The following is a 17,500-nucleotide window of genomic DNA, read 5'->3' on the forward strand; positions in this document are numbered from 1 at the left end:
GGAACGTGGGTTTGCCAGCCCCCATAGGCTCGCAAAGCGAGCCCTCCCTGCGGGAAGTAGATAGGGACAAGTAGTATTGAGCGATTAGGGGGCTCGACCGTTGGGCCGGCCACGCCATTCCCGGAGTATAGCACTCATACTGGCTTCGCTAGATGTTATTTATATCCTACTTTCTGACGTCCAATGCCCGGGGAACGGCGCGCATAGGTGGTCGGCGCGCGACTTGGAAAAACCCTGCCCTCTCCTTTCGGGTCAGTGGGCAAGTTGAACCTACCCTTTCGGGCGGCAGCTCGCTTAGCCGGCGCCGCGCGATGCGCGCATCGCGCAGCACCGTTACCAGCGGGGGCCACGGGGAGGCGGAGCTGCCAGCATATAGCTCGGTCCCAGCAGGTTGGCTTTGCAGCCGATTGTCCCTGCACCGTCACGGCACTCATTTGCGTGAGCGTCGCCTGCGCTGACGGTCGCAGGTCTTATCTCCGGCTCGTGTTGGTTTTCTTGTCCTCTTATCCTTAGTTCTCTTCCTGTTCCCAGTGTTTTGTGTATTGTCCTGTCATGGGTCCTGTGTTTTCGTGCGTGTATCCCTTCTTCGCTGTTTTATCTTCTTCTTCTTCGTCTCCTTCCTGCTCCTCTACTATTGGGTGTCGCCGTCTTCTTCCTCGGAGAGTCCCTCTTCGTTGGTTTCTTCCTCTTGTTCCCGTCGTTGTACGGGCACGCACTGGGCCAGTCTTGGACTATGCCTTAGAGGCCGGCCTGCCTGCCCCTCCAGTTGCGTCGATCCTCTTCCTGGCAGTCGCCCTGGCTGCGTTGCGCCTCCCATTTCTCGTAGGGCGTTCCTTCTCTTCTCCTCCTTCGCTTGGAGTACTTTCCTTGCAAACTGACAGAAGTGGGGGTATACGTCTTTTGTTACGTACTCCCGCTTTTCTTCCGGCCAGCGCAGATCGAGTTCTCCCAGTGCATTTCGGAATTCCTGCCTTTCTTCATCGAAGATTGGACAGTCTTCTAAGATGTGATGGGCGGTTTCTATTTCGCCGCATTCACATGTGTCCAATTCGCTGAGGTTGAATGACTTGAGCTTACCGTTGAAATCCCCGTGGCCGCTAATGAACTGTGTCGTGTAGTGGTCGGGTCTCACCCAGCGGTTCTCCAGTCTGTCCTTGATGCTAGCAAAGTAGTCGAAGGTCGTCCTGCCCTTTGGCGTTGTTTGCCAGCGCTCTTGCCACTTATCTAACGCCTCGCCGACAATGGATTTCTCGTCGGGCGCTTCGTCGCGCCTCCTCTTCTTATTGTGGAGTCTTGCCCTGATTTCGACTAGGAGGTCAATAGGAATGACTCCTGCGATAACCTGCAGTGCCTCGGTTGACGTGGTTCTATAGGCCTTGGTCACTCGGAGGAGTGCCATCCTCTGTGACCTTATCAGCTTGCTCCTCGCTTTCCCTTTCAATAGGTCGCTCCAGCCGGCTGCGGCGTATGTGGTTATCGGCTCGTACAGCGCTCTGTACAGAGTACGCATGGCCGCGTGTCCGAGTCCCCATTTCGCCTTGGCCACCCTCGCGAGGCTGTTGAAGAGTTTTTGACACTTACCTGTTATTGCCTCCACGTGCTTGTTGACTTTTAGCCCTCCTTCGAGGTGCACTCCGAGGTATTTGATTGCCTGCTCCATCCTTATATTCCTGCCGCTAATCTTAATAATCGGTGGCCTCTCCGCGTCCAGCTTACCTTTGACGAGCAGCATCTCCGTTTTCTGTGCCGATAACGTTAGCTTCTTCCTGGTGCACCAGGTAGAGACTCGGGTAACTACCTCCTGTCCCTTTTCCTGGAGCTCGTTCCTCGTGTTGCCGGCAATTAGAATCACGATGTCGTCCGCGTACGCGATGGGTTCGCACCCTGTCGCGTTTCCCGCTAGCTCAGCCAGCAGGTCATCAAATACGAGATTCCAGAAACTTGGTCCCAGTACCGATCCCTGCGGGCATCCTTTCGTGACGGGCTTGCTCACTGCTTCGTTTTTCCCAGCAATCTGTACGGTTCTTTCGGAGAAGTAGCTCCTTGTTAACCGGTACAGGTTGTCGGGGCATTCTCTTCTTTTGAGCTCGTGCAGCACGTTCGGCCACCAGACGTTGTCGAAGGCTCCTGATATATCGAGTGCTATTGCGAGGACGTACCTCTTCTCGCTCATTTGCTCGATTTTCTCGCGGAGCTTGATGATCGCGTCCACCGTCGATCTTCCGGGGCGAAAGCCATATTGTCTGTCGGAGGAGAGCGCGTGGTCGTGGAAGATAGGTGCCATCCTGGTGGCCATTAGCCTTTCTAGCAGCTTGCCTATCATGGAGAGCAGACAGATTGGCCTGTAGGATTTCGGATTGCTTCTGTCCCGATCCGGTCCCTTGGGGATGGTGATAACATTTGCGACCTTCCACCGTTTGGGGAATATTCCCCAGGCGAGGCAGCCGTTCATGAGCCTTAGGAGCTCCTGGTGTATTCTTCCCCAGGCCCGTTGGATTATTTCGACCTCAATCAGGTCGGGGCCTGGGCACTTCCCCTTCCTCAGCCGTTTCACGGCGTCACTGAGTTCCTCGAAGCTGAATTCAGGGGTGTCTTCTACGTTGGGGGGGTTTGTCGAGTTCCGCCTTATTTCCTTCTGCTCCTCCGTTTCGGTGTCTTCCTCGTCGTCGGGTAGAAGTGCGGACAACATCGCTGCCGCGGTCGTTCGCCAGTTGGAGGTATATCCGAGCGGCGTCTTCAGCGTCGATGTTGTTTCCTCTCCTCTGAGTTTCCTTGCGACTGTTTTGTAAGCGATGCCCCAAGGTTCCCTGTTACCCTCTTTGGTGACGAAGTCCTGCCAGCTCTGGATTTTTGCTCTTGCCAGCATCCTCTTATACTCCTTTCGTGTTGACCTGTACCGCAGCTTCTCCTGCTCCCTCGTAGCGGGGTCCCTGGCCCCCTGATACCTTCTTCTCGCCTGGTAGGTGTTTCTCTTTGCTCTGGTGAGCTCGGGCGTCCACCAGGGTACTGACCTGTAGTACCATTTCTTCTTTGGGATGGCGGTGTCGCAGGCACCTATCAGGGTTGCCTGGAGTTGCCCGGCCATTCTTTCGACGTCCTCTGCCTGCTGGAGGGTTGTTTCTTTGAGTGCCTCCATTTTCTCTGTGAGGGCACTCTGAAATACCTCCCAGTTGGCTTTTCGCGTGTTATAGCGTCTTTCCTGAAGCTGCGGTGTGGTGCTTCTCGTCCCGAAGTCGAGGAGCGTCTCCAGTATCCGGTGGTCACTGGAGGTACCATCTTCGCGTATCCTCCAGCCCTTTACAAGGAGTATTGCCTCTGGGCTCGCCATCGTCACGTCTATGTTTGATCGCCCTCGAGTTGTTTCAAACGTGTGGGGTTGTCCTGGTTGATTCAGGACATGGAGACCGTACTGCGCTATGACTGCCTCTAGGGCCTCGCCTCTGTCGTCGGTGCTCCTGCTGCACCACAGCGGTGATTTTGCGTTCGCATCCAGGCCGATGATGATCCTCTTGCCTCTGAGACACCGTAGTACCTTCTCCAACTGTTGCACGCCGACCTCGATGTTTCCTGTCGGCGGAAAGTACAGGCTTGCCGCGTACACCTCTGTTTCCCCGTCGCTTATCTGCACGCAGGAACAGTGTGTTGTGCAGAGTTCGGCGACCTCGAGGGGCGTTAGGGTCTCTGATTTTATCCCTACGGCCGCCATTGGCGGGTTGTGCTTCGACCCTCTGCAGGCGATCGCGACTCCTGTGCCGAATCCGGGTATTTTCCCATCGACGCTGTATGGTTCTTGCATTAATATTATGTCATCCCCATCGGCGTCCATTTGCGTCCGGATCTCATAAGGAGTTGTTTTGGATCGCTGCATGTTGTGCTGCAGGATCCTTATTTCCCTTTTCCTCCCAAGTCCTCTTCTGTCCCTGCGTTGCTCTTTATACATATTGCGTCCTTGCTATTATTGCTTCCAAGGCTTTCGTATACATTGGGCATTTCGCGTTGGAAGCTGCGTGGTCGCCCTTCCTCCCTGCTCTCTTGCAGTTTACGCAGGTGGCGTGCCCATCCTTATCTTTGCACTCTTTAGTGCTGTGCCCACTTTCTGCACAGTGCGCGCAGATTTCGTAGTTAACGCGGCAATATTTTGCCACGTGTCCGTATCCTTGACACTTGTAGCAGCGACTAATTGCTATGTAATCTTTAACTTTGCAGGCATTCCATGAGAGGAAGATCTTACCTTTCAATAGTTTCTCCCTTACCTGGGGGGGCACTTCGATGACCCAGTTCGTCTCCTCTTGATCCTTTCTGCCGGTCCTGAAGCAGAACTTGATGGCTGCAACGTCGTCCTCATTTAGTCTTTCTTGGTTCTGCTTCCTCATGCAGGCCAGGATCTCCTTCTCTGGAATGTCCCTCGGGACGTCGTAGATGATCATCCTGGGGGGTCTCCGCTGCGGCGTGCTAGCTTTTAGTCCAGCCTCCTTTAGTTTCGAGTTCTCGGTGAACTCTTTTAGGCTCTCCGGCTTCGTCGTCTCAACGGCTAGGCCGTTTCCCTTTATTTTCCGGACGGCCGTAACTTGGATTCCTCTCTTGCGGGGATTCACTAGGGTGAACACCGCGTCAAGTGCTTCTTCGCTCGTTTGAATCTCGCCGCCTTCTCTTTCCGGTCGAATTATGACCACATTTTTGGGCGGCTTGACCGCCGTCTGCTCGACCTTGTTGCTCGTTATCTTTACTTTTTCGGCATATGTCGGCTCCCTCTGTTCCTGCTGCGTCGTTCTCAAGACGGCTGTTTCTAGCCGCCTGGTTGCTTTGTTGACGGCGTTCATTATCGCCGTTTCCTTATTCTTCTCATCTCCGGCACTCTGCTCTAGCCTGCCTGTCAGGTAGCTATTATGGAGCAGTAGCTCGTCAACAATGCCCCTCATTTCTTTGAAGTGCCGTAGGATTACTGCGGCGTGTTCCTTGTTTATTTTCCTGGCCGAGTCTAAGCAGAACGCCGTGACCTTCCTCTCTATGTCACTGGCCTGTGCCTTTATATCGGGCACTTGCCGCTTATCCTCCCCGGCCAATCTCTCCTCATCTCTGGGGGGGTTGTTTCTCCCCAGGCTTGCTCTCATCGTCTTCTCTGGTATCCTCGGTCTTGGAGTGGCCTCGTTCTTTTCCATCTGTTTCCTCAGGGGTTGGAGGACCACTCTGGCCTCTGCGCCTGGCGACGAGTGCCCTAGCGTCGGCATCACCGGCTCCTTGCCGCTTCTTGCGGCTGCCGCTGCGGCTGTTCGCTTCCCGGTGGCTATGTCCAGCGGCGTATTGAATCCCCCTCGCGGACTTTCAGTTGGCGCTTTGTTCCCGCGAGCACTCCCGCGCTGAGTCCGGCGGCGTGCTCTTCACAGTTCAAAACCCCTGGGTTTGAATTTGAATTTGAATTTGCCGCCTAGCAGCGTGCTCTTGGTTCCCAAGATGCCCGGGCGGCGGCGCTTCGGTCGCTCGACCCAAGATGGCTGCCGCGCGTCCGCTAACCTATCCTCCCGCACGTGGCACTTTGTTTTGCTTTTCTCGCGCTTATTGCGGCAATTTCCACTAAACTTTCGGTGTGCACTATGTTTTTAGCACTCGCACTATCTATTATTTTAGTTTTCGTGCCCGAGATCTTCGATTTTCGCGTTTTTGTCCGCCACGTGGCCTAACCTCACTTCGCGCACGCGGCACTTTCTTTTGTTTTTCCGCGCTTATTGCGGCAATTTTCACTAAACTTTCGGTGTGCACTATGTTTTTTAGCACTCGCACTACCTATTATTTTAGTTTCATGCCCGAGATCTTCGATTTACGCGTTTTTGTCCGCCACGTGGCCTAACCTCGCTTCGCACACGCGGCACTTTCTTTGCTTTTTCCGCGCTTATTGCGGAAATCTCCACTAATATTTTTGCATGCACTTTATTTTAAGCACTAAGTCTGCCTATTGAATTATTTTTCGCTCCCGAGATCTTTGATTTTTCGGTTTTTCCTATCCGTCGCGTCAGCTAACCTCACTTTTCGCACGTGGCGATTTACATTAGCTTTTTTCGCTCTGAATTCGGCGATCTCCACGATTCTTTTTAACTACACGTTTTCCTCGGCACTCCCACTTTGCTTTAAATTAATTTTTACGCCCGAACTTTTTAATTTGCCCGGTTTTTTCGTTTATAGACTGCGGAGCGACGTGCACGCGTCCGTCCCACTTGCCGCCATCTTAGTAGATAGTAGATAGGGACAAGTAGTATTGAGCGATTAGGGGCTCGACCGTTGGGCCGGCCACGCCATTCCCGGAGTATAGCACTCATACTGGCTTCGCTAGATGTTATTTATATCCTACTTCCTGACGTCCAATACCCGGGGAACGGCGCGCATAGGTGGTCGGCGCGCGACTTGGAAAAACCCTGCCCTCTCCTTTCGGGTCAGTGGGCAAGTTGAACCTACCCTTTCGGGCGGCAGCTCGCTTAGCCGGCGCCGCGCGATGCGCGCATCGCGCAGCACCGTTACCAGCGGGGGCCACGGGGAGGCGGAGCTGCCAGCATATAGCTCGGTCCCAGCAGGTTGGCTTTGCAGCCGATTGTCCCTGCACCGTCACGGCACTCATTTGCATGAGCGTCGCCTGCGCTGACGGTCGCAGGTCTTATCTCCGGCTCGTGTTGGTTTTCTTGTCCTCTTATCCTTAGTTCTCTTCCTGTTCCCAGTGTTTTGTGTATTGTCCTGTCATGGGTCCTGTGTTTTCGTGCGTGTATCCCTTCTTCGCTGTTTTATCTTCTTCTTCTTCGTCTCCTTCCTGCTCCTCTACTATTGGGTGTCGCCGTCTTCTTCTTCGGAGAGTCCCTCTTCGTTGGTTTCTTCCTCTTGTTCCCGTCGTTGTACGGGCACGCACCGGGCCAGTCTTGGACTATGCCTTAGAGGCCGGCCTGCCTGCCCCTCCAGTTGCGTCGATCCTCTTCCTGGCAGTCGCCCTGGCTGCGTTGCGCCTCCCATTTCTCGTAGGGCGTTCCTTCTCTTCTCCTCCTTCGCTTGGAGTACTTTCCTTGCAAACTGACAGAAGTGGGGGTATACGTCTTTTGTTACGTACTCCCGCTTTTCTACCGGCCAGCGCAGATCGAGTTCTCCCAGTGCATTTCGGAATTCCTGCCTTTCTTCATCGAAGATTGGACAGTCTTCTAAGATGTGATGGGCGGTTTCTATTTCGCCGCATTCACATGTGTCCAATTCGCTGAGGTTGAATGACTTGAGCTTACCGTTGAAATCCCCGTGGCCGCTAATGAACTGTGTCGTGTAGTGGTCGGGTCTCACCCAGCGGTTCTCCAGTCTGTCCTTGATGCTAGCAAAGTAGTCGAAGGTCGTCCTGCCCTTTGGCGTTGTTTGCCAGCGCTCTTGCCACTTATCTAACGCCTCGCCGACAATGGATTTCTCGTCGGGCGCTTCGTCGCGCCTCCTCTTCTTATTGTGGAGTCTTGCCCTGATTTCGACTAGGAGGTCAATAGGAATGACTCCGGCGATAACCTGCAGTGCCTCGGTTGACGTGGTTCTATAGGCCTTGGTCACTCGGAGGAGTGCCATCCTCTGTGACCTTATCAGCTTGCTCCTCGCTTTCCCTTTCAGTAGGTCGCTCCAGCCGGCTGCGGCGTATGTGGTTATCGGCTCGTACAGCCCTCTGTACAGAGTACGCATGGCCGCGTGTCCGAGTCCCCATTTCGCCTTGGCCACCCTCGCGAGGCTGTTGAAGAGTTTTTGACACTTACCTGTTATTGCCTCCACGTGCTTGTTGACTTTTAGCCCTCCTTCGAGGTGCACTCCAAGGTATTTGATTGCCTGCTCCATCCTTATATTCCTGCCGCTAATCTTAATAATCGGTGGCCTCTCCGCGTCCAGCTTGCCTTTGACGAGCAGCATCTCCGTTTTCTGTGCCGATAACGTTAGCTTCTTCCTGGTGCACCAGGTAGAGACTCGGGTAACTACCTCCTGTCCTTTTTCCTGGAGCTCGTTCCTCGTGTTACCGGCAATTAGAATCACGATGTCGTCCGCGTACGCAATGGGTTCGCACTCAGTCGCGTTTTCCGCTAGCTCAGCTAGCAGGTCATCAAATACGAGATTCCAGAAACTTGGTCCCAGTACCGATCCCTGCGGGCATCCTTTCGTGACGGGCTTGCTCACTGCTTCGTTTTTCCCAGCAATCTGTACGGTTCTTTCGGAGAAGTAGCTCCTTGTCAACCGGTACAGGTTGTCGGGGCATTCTCTTCTTTTGAGCTCGTGCAGCACGTTCGGCCACCAGACGTTGTCGAAGGCTCCTGATATATCGAGTGCTATTGCGAGGACATACCTCTTCTCGCTCATTTGCTCGATTTTCTCGCGGAGCTTGATGATCGCGTCCACCGTCGATCTTCCGGGGCGAAAGCCATATTGTCTGTCGGAGGAGAGCGCGTGGTCGTGGAAGATAGGTGCCATCCTGGTGGCCATTAGCCTTTCTAGCAGCTTGCCTATCATGGAGAGCAGACAGATTGGCCTGTAGGATTTCGGATTGCTTCTGTCCCGATCCGGTCCCTTGGGGATGGTGATAACATTTGCGACCTTCCACCGTTTGGGGAATATTCCCCAGGCGAGGCAGCCGTTCATGAGCCTTAGGAGCTCCTGGTGTATTCTTCCCCAGGCCCGTTGGATTATTTCGACCTCAATCAGGTCGGGGCCTGGGCACTTCCCCTTCCTCAGCCGTTTCACGGCGTCACTGAGTTCCTCGAAGCTGAATTCAGGGGTGTCTTCTACGTTGGGGGGGTTTGTCGAGTTCCGCCTTATTTCCTTCTGCTCCTCCGTTTCGGTGTCTTCCTCGTCGTCGGGTAGAAGTGCGGACAACATCGCTGCCGCGGTCGTTCGCCAGTTGGAGGTATATCCGAGCGGCGTCTTCAGCGTCGATGTTGTTTCCTCTCCTCTGAGTTTCCTTGCGACTGTTTTGTAAGCGATGCCCCAAGGTTCCCTGTTACCCTCTTTGGTGACGAAGTCCTGCCAGCTCTGGATTTTTGCTCTTGCCAGCATCCTCTTATACTCCTTTCGTGTTGACCTGTACCGCAGCTTCTCCTGCTCCCTCGTAGCGGGGTCCCTGGCCCCCTGATACCTTCTTCTCGCCTGGTAGGTGTTTCTCTTTGCTCTGGTGAGCTCGGGCGTCCACCAGGGTACTGACCTGTAGTACCATTTCTTCTTTGGGATGGCGGTGTCGCAGGCACCTATCAGGGTTGCCTGGAGTTGCCCGGCCATTCTTTCGACGTCCTCTGCCTGCTGGAGGGTTGTTTCTTTGAGTGCCTCCATTTTCTCTGTGAGGGCACTCTGAAATACCTCCCAGTTGGCTTTTCGCGTGTTATAGCGTCTTTCCTGAAGCTGCGGTGTGGTGCTTCTCGTCCCGAAGTCGAGGAGCGTCTCCAGTATCCGGTGGTCACTGGAGGTACCATCTTCGCGTATCCTCCAGCCCTTTACAAGGAGTATTGCCTCTGGGCTCGCCATCGTCACGTCTATGTTTGATCGCCCTCGAGTTGTTTCAAACGTGTGGGGTTGTCCTGGTTGATTCAGGACATGGAGACCGTACTGCGCTATGACTGCCTCTAGGGCCTCGCCTCTGTCGTCGGTGCTCCTGCTGCACCACAGCGGTGATTTTGCGTTCGCATCCAGGCCGATGATGATCCTCTTGCCTCTGAGACACCGTAGTACCTTCTCCAACTGTTGCACGCCGACCTCGATGTTTCCTGTCGGCGGAAAGTACAGGCTTGCCGCGTACACCTCTGTTTCCCCGTCGCTTATCTGCACGCAGGAACAGTGTGTTGTGCAGAGTTCGGCGACCTCGAGGGGCGTTAGGGTCTCTGATTTTATCCCTACGGCCGCCATTGGCGGGTTGTGCTTCGACCCTCTGCAGGCGATCGCGACTCCTGTGCCGAATCCGGGTATTTTCCCATCGACGCTGTATGGTTCTTGCATTAATATTATGTCATCCCCATCGGCGTCCATTTGCGTCCGGATCTCGTAAGGAGTTGTTTTGGATCGCTGCATGTTGTGCTGCAGGATCCTTATTTCCCTTTTCCTCCCAAGTCCTCTTCTGTCCCTGCGTTGCTCTTTATACATATTGCGTCCTTGCTATTATTGCTTCCAAGGCTTTCGTATACATTGGGCATTTCGCGTTGGAAGCTGCGTGGTCGCCCTTCCTCCCTGCTCTCTTGCAGTTTACGCAGGTGGCGTGCCCATCCTTATCTTTGCACTCTTTAGTGCTGTGCCCACTTTCTGCACAGTGCGCGCAGATTTCGTAGTTAACGCGGCAATATTTTGCCACGTGTCCGTATCCTTGACACTTGTAGCAGCGACTAATTGCTATGTAATCTTTAACTTTGCAGGCATTCCATGAGAGGAAGATCTTACCTTTCAATAGTTTCTCCCTTACCTGGGGGGGCACTTCGATGACCCAGTTCGTCTCCTCTTGATCCTTTCTGCCGGTCCTGAAGCAGAACTTGATGGCTGCAACGTCGTCCTCATTTAGTCTTTCTTGGTTCTGCTTCCTCATGCAGGCCAGGATCTCCTTCTCTGGAATGTCCCTCGGGACGTCGTAGATGATCATCCTGGGGGGTCTCCGCTGCGGCGTGCTAGCTTTTAGTCCAGCCTCCTTTAGTTTCGAGTTCTCGGTGAACTCTTTTAGGCTCTCCGGCTTCGTCGTCTCAACGGCTAGGCCGTTTCCCTTTATTTTCCGGACGGCCGTAACTTGGATTCCTCTCTTGCGGGGATTCACTAGGGTGAACACCGCGTCAAGTGCTTCTTCGCTCGTTTGAATCTCGCCGCCTTCTCTTTCCGGTCGAATTATGACCACATTTTTGGGCGGCTTGACCGCCGTCTGCTCGACCTTGTTGCTCGTTATCTTTACTTTTTCGGCATATGTCGGCTCCCTCTGTTCCTGCTGCGTCGTTCTCAAGACGGCTGTTTCTAGCAGCCTGGTTACTTTGTTGACGGCGTTCATTATCGCCGTTTCCTTATTCTCCTCATCTCCGGCACTCTGCTCTAGCCTGCCTGTCAGGTAGCTATTATGGAGCAGTAGCTCGTCAACAATGCCCCTCATTTCTTTGAAGTGCCGTAGGATTACTGCGGCGTGTTCCTTGTTTATTTTCCTGGCCGAGTCTAAGCAGAACGCCGTGACCTTCCTCTCTATGTCACTGGCCTGTGCCTTTATATCGGGCACTTGCCGCTTATCCTCCCCGGCCAATCTCTCCTCATCTCTGGGGGGGTTGTTTCTCCCCAGGCTTGCTCTCATCGTCTTCTCTGGTATCCTCGGGCTTGGAGTGGCCTCGTTCTTTTCCATCTGTTTCCTCAGGGGTTGGAGGACCACTCTGGCCTCTGCGCCTGGCGACGAGTGCCCTAGCGTCGGCATCACCGGCTCCTTGCCGCTTCTTGCGGCTGCCGCTGCGGCTGTTCGCTTCCCGGTGGCTATGTCCAGCGGCGTATTGAATCCCCCTCGCGGACTTTCAGTTGGCGCTTTGTTCCCGCGAGCACTCCCGCGCTGAGTCCGGCGGCGTGCTCTTCACAGTTCAAAACCCCTGGGTTTGAATTTGAATTTGAATTTGCCGCCTAGCAGCGTGCTCTTGGTTCCCAAGATGCCCGGGCGGCGGCGCTTCGGTCGCTCGACCCAAGATGGCTGCCGCGCGTCCGCTAACCTATCCTCCCGCACGTGGCACTTTGTTTTGCTTTTCTCGCGCTTATTGCGGCAATTTCCACTAAACTTTCGGTGTGCACTATGTTTTTAGCACTCGCACTATCTATTATTTTGGTTTTCGTGCCCGAGATCTTCGATTTTCGCGTTTTTGTCCGCCACGTGGCCTAACCTCACTTCGCGCACGCGGCACTTTCTTTTGTTTTTCCGCGCTTATTGCGGCAATTTTCACTAAACTTTCGGTGTGCACTATGTTTTTTAGCACTCGCACTACCTATTATTTTAGTTTCGTGCCCGAGATCTTCGATTTACGCGTTTTTGTCCGCCACGTGGCCTAACCTCGCTTCGCACACGCGGCACTTTCTTTGCTTTTTCCGCGCTTATTGCGGAAATCTCCACTAATATTTTTGCATGCACTTTATTTTAAGCACTAACTCTGCCTATTGAATTATTTTTCGCTCCCGAGATCTTTGATTTTTCGGTTTTTCCTATCCGTCGCGTCAGCTAACCTCACTTTTCGCACGTGGCGATTTACATTAGCTTTTTTCGCTCTGAATTCGGCGATCTCCACGATTCTTTTTAACTACACGTTTTCCTCGGCACTCCCACTTTGCTTTAAATTAATTTTTACGCCCGAACTTTTTAATTTGCCCGGTTTTTTCGTTTATAGACTGCGGAGCGACGTGCACGCGTCCGTCCCACTTGCCGCCATCTTAGTAGATAGGGACATATATGCAATTTTTGGTAACGGGTACTTTCCCAGACTTTTTGTCCATACAGTAACCCGGGTCCCCTGGACCAATTGGGGTTGGGTAAACGCCCAACCATCGCGCAAGGCACACAGTGCCCTGCTTCCTGGATTAGCTAGGCCTGCAGGGGCTGTCGCTCGTCTCAGGTCGAACGGGGCCCTTTCTAAGCCCTACCGTCTACCGGGACGGTACCGGAGCAGTTGGGACGCTGCTCACACGCCGTAGACCATTCGGTGTAGGACGAACACCTTAACTCGGCCCTCTTGCCAGCATCTTGGCCATCAACCACTGCCACCACGAGTCCATACCCATTTTTGGCCGAGCAGAGGGGTCGCTACTCCCTCCGGGCTATAACTCGACCCGCCCGTGGTACCAGCCTAAGTCGCTGGTGGGACTATCGTGTGGATGTACGGCCACGTCACTACCGGCCCGGCGTCCTGCTAACCGAGCTCGGCAGACCCAGATGGGACTCACGTAAGCGGGGCTTACAGGGCGCCTACAAACCCTGAACTTTCCCCGACGGTCCCACCCTTGGCATCAGGATCGTGGGTGCGCTACTACCCAAGGCCCCTTGGAGAGAGTGAGGCTGCCTCTCTCCGCCGGCAACCTTCCTTGCGGTGTACATAGGGACTCACGTAACGGGACGCTTGTCCCGACGGTCCCCCTGGCTGCGGGAACGTGGGTTTGCCAGCCCCCATAGGCTCGCAAAGCGAGCCCTCCCTGCGGGAAGTAGATAGGGACAGAGGGAATCTCGTTAATCCATTCATGCGCGTCACTAATTAGATGACGAGGCATTTGGCTACAATCTATGTCTTATTACAAGTACACACTTCCGAGGTACCCCCTCGTAAGGTTCTAAAATTTTATGTTACCTCAATTGATTGAACAATTTCTGGTAACACTTGACAACGGACAAACGAAGATTTGTGTATATAATAAATAATAATAAAATAATTTCATATGTACAATTTGAGTATTGAGTAAATAAATAAATAAATAACATGTAAGACGTAGACATATCTGGGATGTTTATTTCTTTTTTGGTTAATAATCGTTTCGAGTTTTTAATCATCGATAAATATATTGCACAGCTCTATTGAGCTTCTTAATACATTTAAAAGCATTGTCTTGATCTCGTTGTTGGCGATTCCCAACCGCTTGAGGACTTTTTCAGTATTAGGCGTGATAGTGCCTCTACTGCCCAAGACCACCGGGAGAATCTCTCCTCCTTTGGCGTTAAATATTTCCTTTAATGCCCTTAGGCATGGCCGATACTTATCTACTTTCTCTTTTTCGGCTAAGGCCAGGTAGTTTTTGTTCTCGTAGCGGACAGTTACGTCGACCACGAGAACCCTTTCCCCGTTTTTGATTACGAGGTCCGGTTTGAATAAACTGCCCTCGGCCTTAATCGTCGGCTCTACAAATACTTCATTCTTTTTGTTATTTTTCAATTTTTCTTCAAGGAGAGATTTGACCTCGTCGTGCCTCTTGATTCTTAAGCCTTTGGTGTGCTGACACAGCCCAAGTATGTGTCCAAGGGTCTCGGGCTGGGCTCTACATCTTCGACATGTTATATCAATGTTTTTGTCGGCCCGTGCCAGCACCGATCTTGTACCAAAGGTGTTAGTTCTCAATCGAAGGGCATCGATGAGTCTCGATGGCTTGAGCAGACTATGGTCCTCAAGCCACAAGTTGCCAGTATGGTTTTTAATGAAATCAGGGACGCCTTGTCCCTGGCATTTTAGATCAGCCCATTGGCTGATATGCTCTTTCCTTAAACGTTTGCGAGCTTTCTCAATATCCTCCAAGGAGGCTGGCCAATTGATCCGCAAGGAGTTGGCCGTTTGCTTTAGCTTTTTATTGGCTGCTTCGTCGATAAGGCCAGCGACTGCTGGATCGATCGAGTTAGCGATCTTTATTGCACTTTTTAGGATACCGAGTTTGATTATGTGTTCAAATCTCGGTATTCCCAATCCTCCACAGGCCTTTGGAGTGTAAAAGAAGCCTGTGGCAGTGGAAGGCATGAGGTGTAGAATAATTTTAATTTCCTGTCTGACCTCGCTGTCTAGTAGTTTGAGCACGGTATCACTTGGCGGACTTACAAGTAGATGGTAAATATAGCGAGGGAAGATGTATTTAGTTAGAAGTTCCAGCTTCTGGCCCGGCTTAAGGGAGAGTTTCCTCACCCTTTTCACCACGCTCAGAAGTTCTGGAACAATAACACCACAATGGACGCCTTTCCAGGGACCGATTTTGGCGCCCAGGTATTTGAAAGCCTCATCGGGATCAACATTGGGCATTGATTGATTCCCGAATTTAAGTCCTGGTTCTTTAATGAACCAGGTATCTTTTTTGGCCACAACCTCGAAGGTTTGGCATTTTTCAATTGAGAGATTCATTTGGAGGCTTAACAAATAGTCGGCAAGGATGTCTACTTGGTGTTGCGCTTCCCTCGCGTCCGCTCCAAGTAATACAATATCGTCAGCGAAGGCCAGAACTGAGACTTTTCGATTCTGACTAACATTGATTCCACTAGTTTGTGTCTCAATTTCATCCAGCAGTGGCTCTAGGCATAAATTAAAAAGTAAGGGCGATAGGGGGTCGCCTTGCTTAACTCCTCGGCGGATCATGATCTCGACCCCGCCATCTTTAGTTTTAATAGTAGTTTTAATATTATTATACATTTCGTCAATTAAGTCGACGATAGGGGCGGGCACACCCTTTTTTGCCAGACAAGGTTTTAAAGCTACATGAGGCACTGTATCGAAAGCTTTTGAGATATCCACAATAGTGAATATCCCACCGCTATTTATTTTGCTATAGTTTAGGGCTGAATTAAACAATTCGATATTAATTTTACATCCGTTTTCGGATGTAAAGCCCTTTTGTCTCATATTCAATACAGCGCCTTTTCTTATCCTCCCGTCGATAATGGAGGAGAAGATTCGGCCTAAAATCGGACTAATAGTAATGGGTCTCCAGTTCTCGACCGAGCTGCTTGGCTTATTTAATTTAGGAATGAGAGTTGTTCTATTCTCCTTCCATACGGAGGGAAAATAAGAGTAATATAATAGTATATTGTAAATTTTTGCCATTATGATAGGCAGGCCGGGGATGGTTAAATGATCACTTTGCAATCCATCCGGTCCTGCTGCAGCTTTCTTTCTAATTTTGCCGATTCTCTCCCCCACATCCTCAGCCGTTATCGGCGGGAAGATCTCGGATAGGGATAGTTTGGGGGCCCTCGTAACTGGAATCGGGACATATGTGGTACCCACTTGTCCCCACAGCTTATCGTAAAGCCCCCTCACTTCCTCAGATCCGGGAGGTTGCCTGGCTGGTTCGAGATATGCCTGATCATTATTGACCACGGCATCAGCCAGTCTCCTTGGGCACTCATGGAATAACTCCTGGCAACGAGCGTATGAGAATCGCTTCCTGGAGTTTCTATTGTTTCTTTTAGAATTTTTGGCTGCTCTTGGTCTTTTAGTTTTCTTTTTATCCAGTTGGTTTTTAAGTTTATTTATAAGCTCGTATAGAGCTGTGCGTATAAAGTGATCGAGTCTCTCCGTTAGGGATTCTCGATCATCTTGGTACTCATCCCAGATTGACATCAACCGACTGTAAACCTCCTTTAAAATAGGGGGCACCTCGGTTGGCTTACTAATTTCATCTTTAAGTAAGAGCTTCCATTCTTGGGCAAGCTCGCTCTCGTTGCGGCCTACAGGCGAGCCAAAGCTGGCATTGCCTGAACTAACGAGATCGCACCCTCCCTCTGTTGCCAGTGAGGTAGCATCTTGGGGGCTTTCCTCACCAATTAAATTTAATTTTTTTCTTTGATACTTTATTTGGTCGATCGTTTTTGTGGTGAGGAATTTGCTAATTTCTTTATTGGGATGTTTATGGTTTTTAAATATTTCCCAAAGCCCCTTCAAGCGTGCTACCTCTTCTACTTTCCAAGTTTTAGTATTTTCTTCTGGGGGGTCCGCTCCCCTTCTTTTAATATTTCTAACGGCAGGGTGCGCATGCCGTTCGTGGGTGGATAGCCCTCTGCGCGATCCAAAGCTCATGGGACAGGCCTCGCACTGAAACTCTCCTGTCATGGAGGCCTGGCTGCTAGCGCCACCACACTTAGGTATGTGGCATCTAGCCCCATGAAGCTTTGGGAAGCATTTCGCGCAGTTAATACAAGACCAAAAGATCGGGGCATCCGGGTGGTGTTGTGTTAAATGCCTATCCAGATCCGACAGATTTAGGAAGAAAAGGTTAATTTCCCTTTTCTCACATACTGGACAGGTAACCCGATTGCCCACGAGCGGCACAGTGATTAAACTCATAGCCGGGGACGTAGCTTGGTCGTTATCCGTAGTCCCCTCTGAAGCGGATAAATCCGCCACAGCGCCTCCGGGACTGAGAGGCGCTGCGTCCGAGGCACTATTCATGTTAACATCGAATTTTATAATAAATTTTGAAATCGATATAGTGTTCCAATTGTAAGCCAAATCGTTGTCCTTGGTCGTTCCGGTCGTCAACTGAGTGAAGGAACGAGTTCCAAGTTTACTTTACTATGGGCTCCATTATTCACGGCTCCAAATAGCCGTTACGGAGGACCGTTTAAGATGTTGTCTTTCGCTCCTTCATCGCCACACTCCGTTTAGCCATGCGCCGCCACATCCGGGGGAGTACACCCCTCGCTGATGTGGACATGCGCATGTTACCGGCGGTACCCCGAGGAGGTAGGAGTGTGACTTGGGCAGGCAAGACCAAAATCCTGCCAGTCCCCGAGTAACTATTGACTTAAGAGAGTCATAGTTACTCCCGCCGTTTACCCGCGCTTTTTTGAATTTCTTCACGTTGACATTCAGAGCACTGGGCAGAAATCACATTGCGTCAACACCCTTGGGGGCCATCGCAATGCTTTGTTTTAATTAGACAGTCGGATTCCCCTAGTCCGTGCCAGTTCTGAGCTGAGCGTTGAATGGCGGCCGAAGAGAACGACCGCGACGGTAAAACCGCCACGGAAGCCTCGCAGCAAGGAAGATCCGCGGGAGGCCAAGGCACGGGACCGAGC

Source organism: Bombus affinis, unplaced genomic scaffold (assembly GCF_024516045.1).
Source record: "Bombus affinis isolate iyBomAffi1 unplaced genomic scaffold, iyBomAffi1.2 ctg00000082.1, whole genome shotgun sequence".
Taxonomy (NCBI): Eukaryota; Metazoa; Arthropoda; class Insecta; order Hymenoptera; family Apidae; genus Bombus; species Bombus affinis.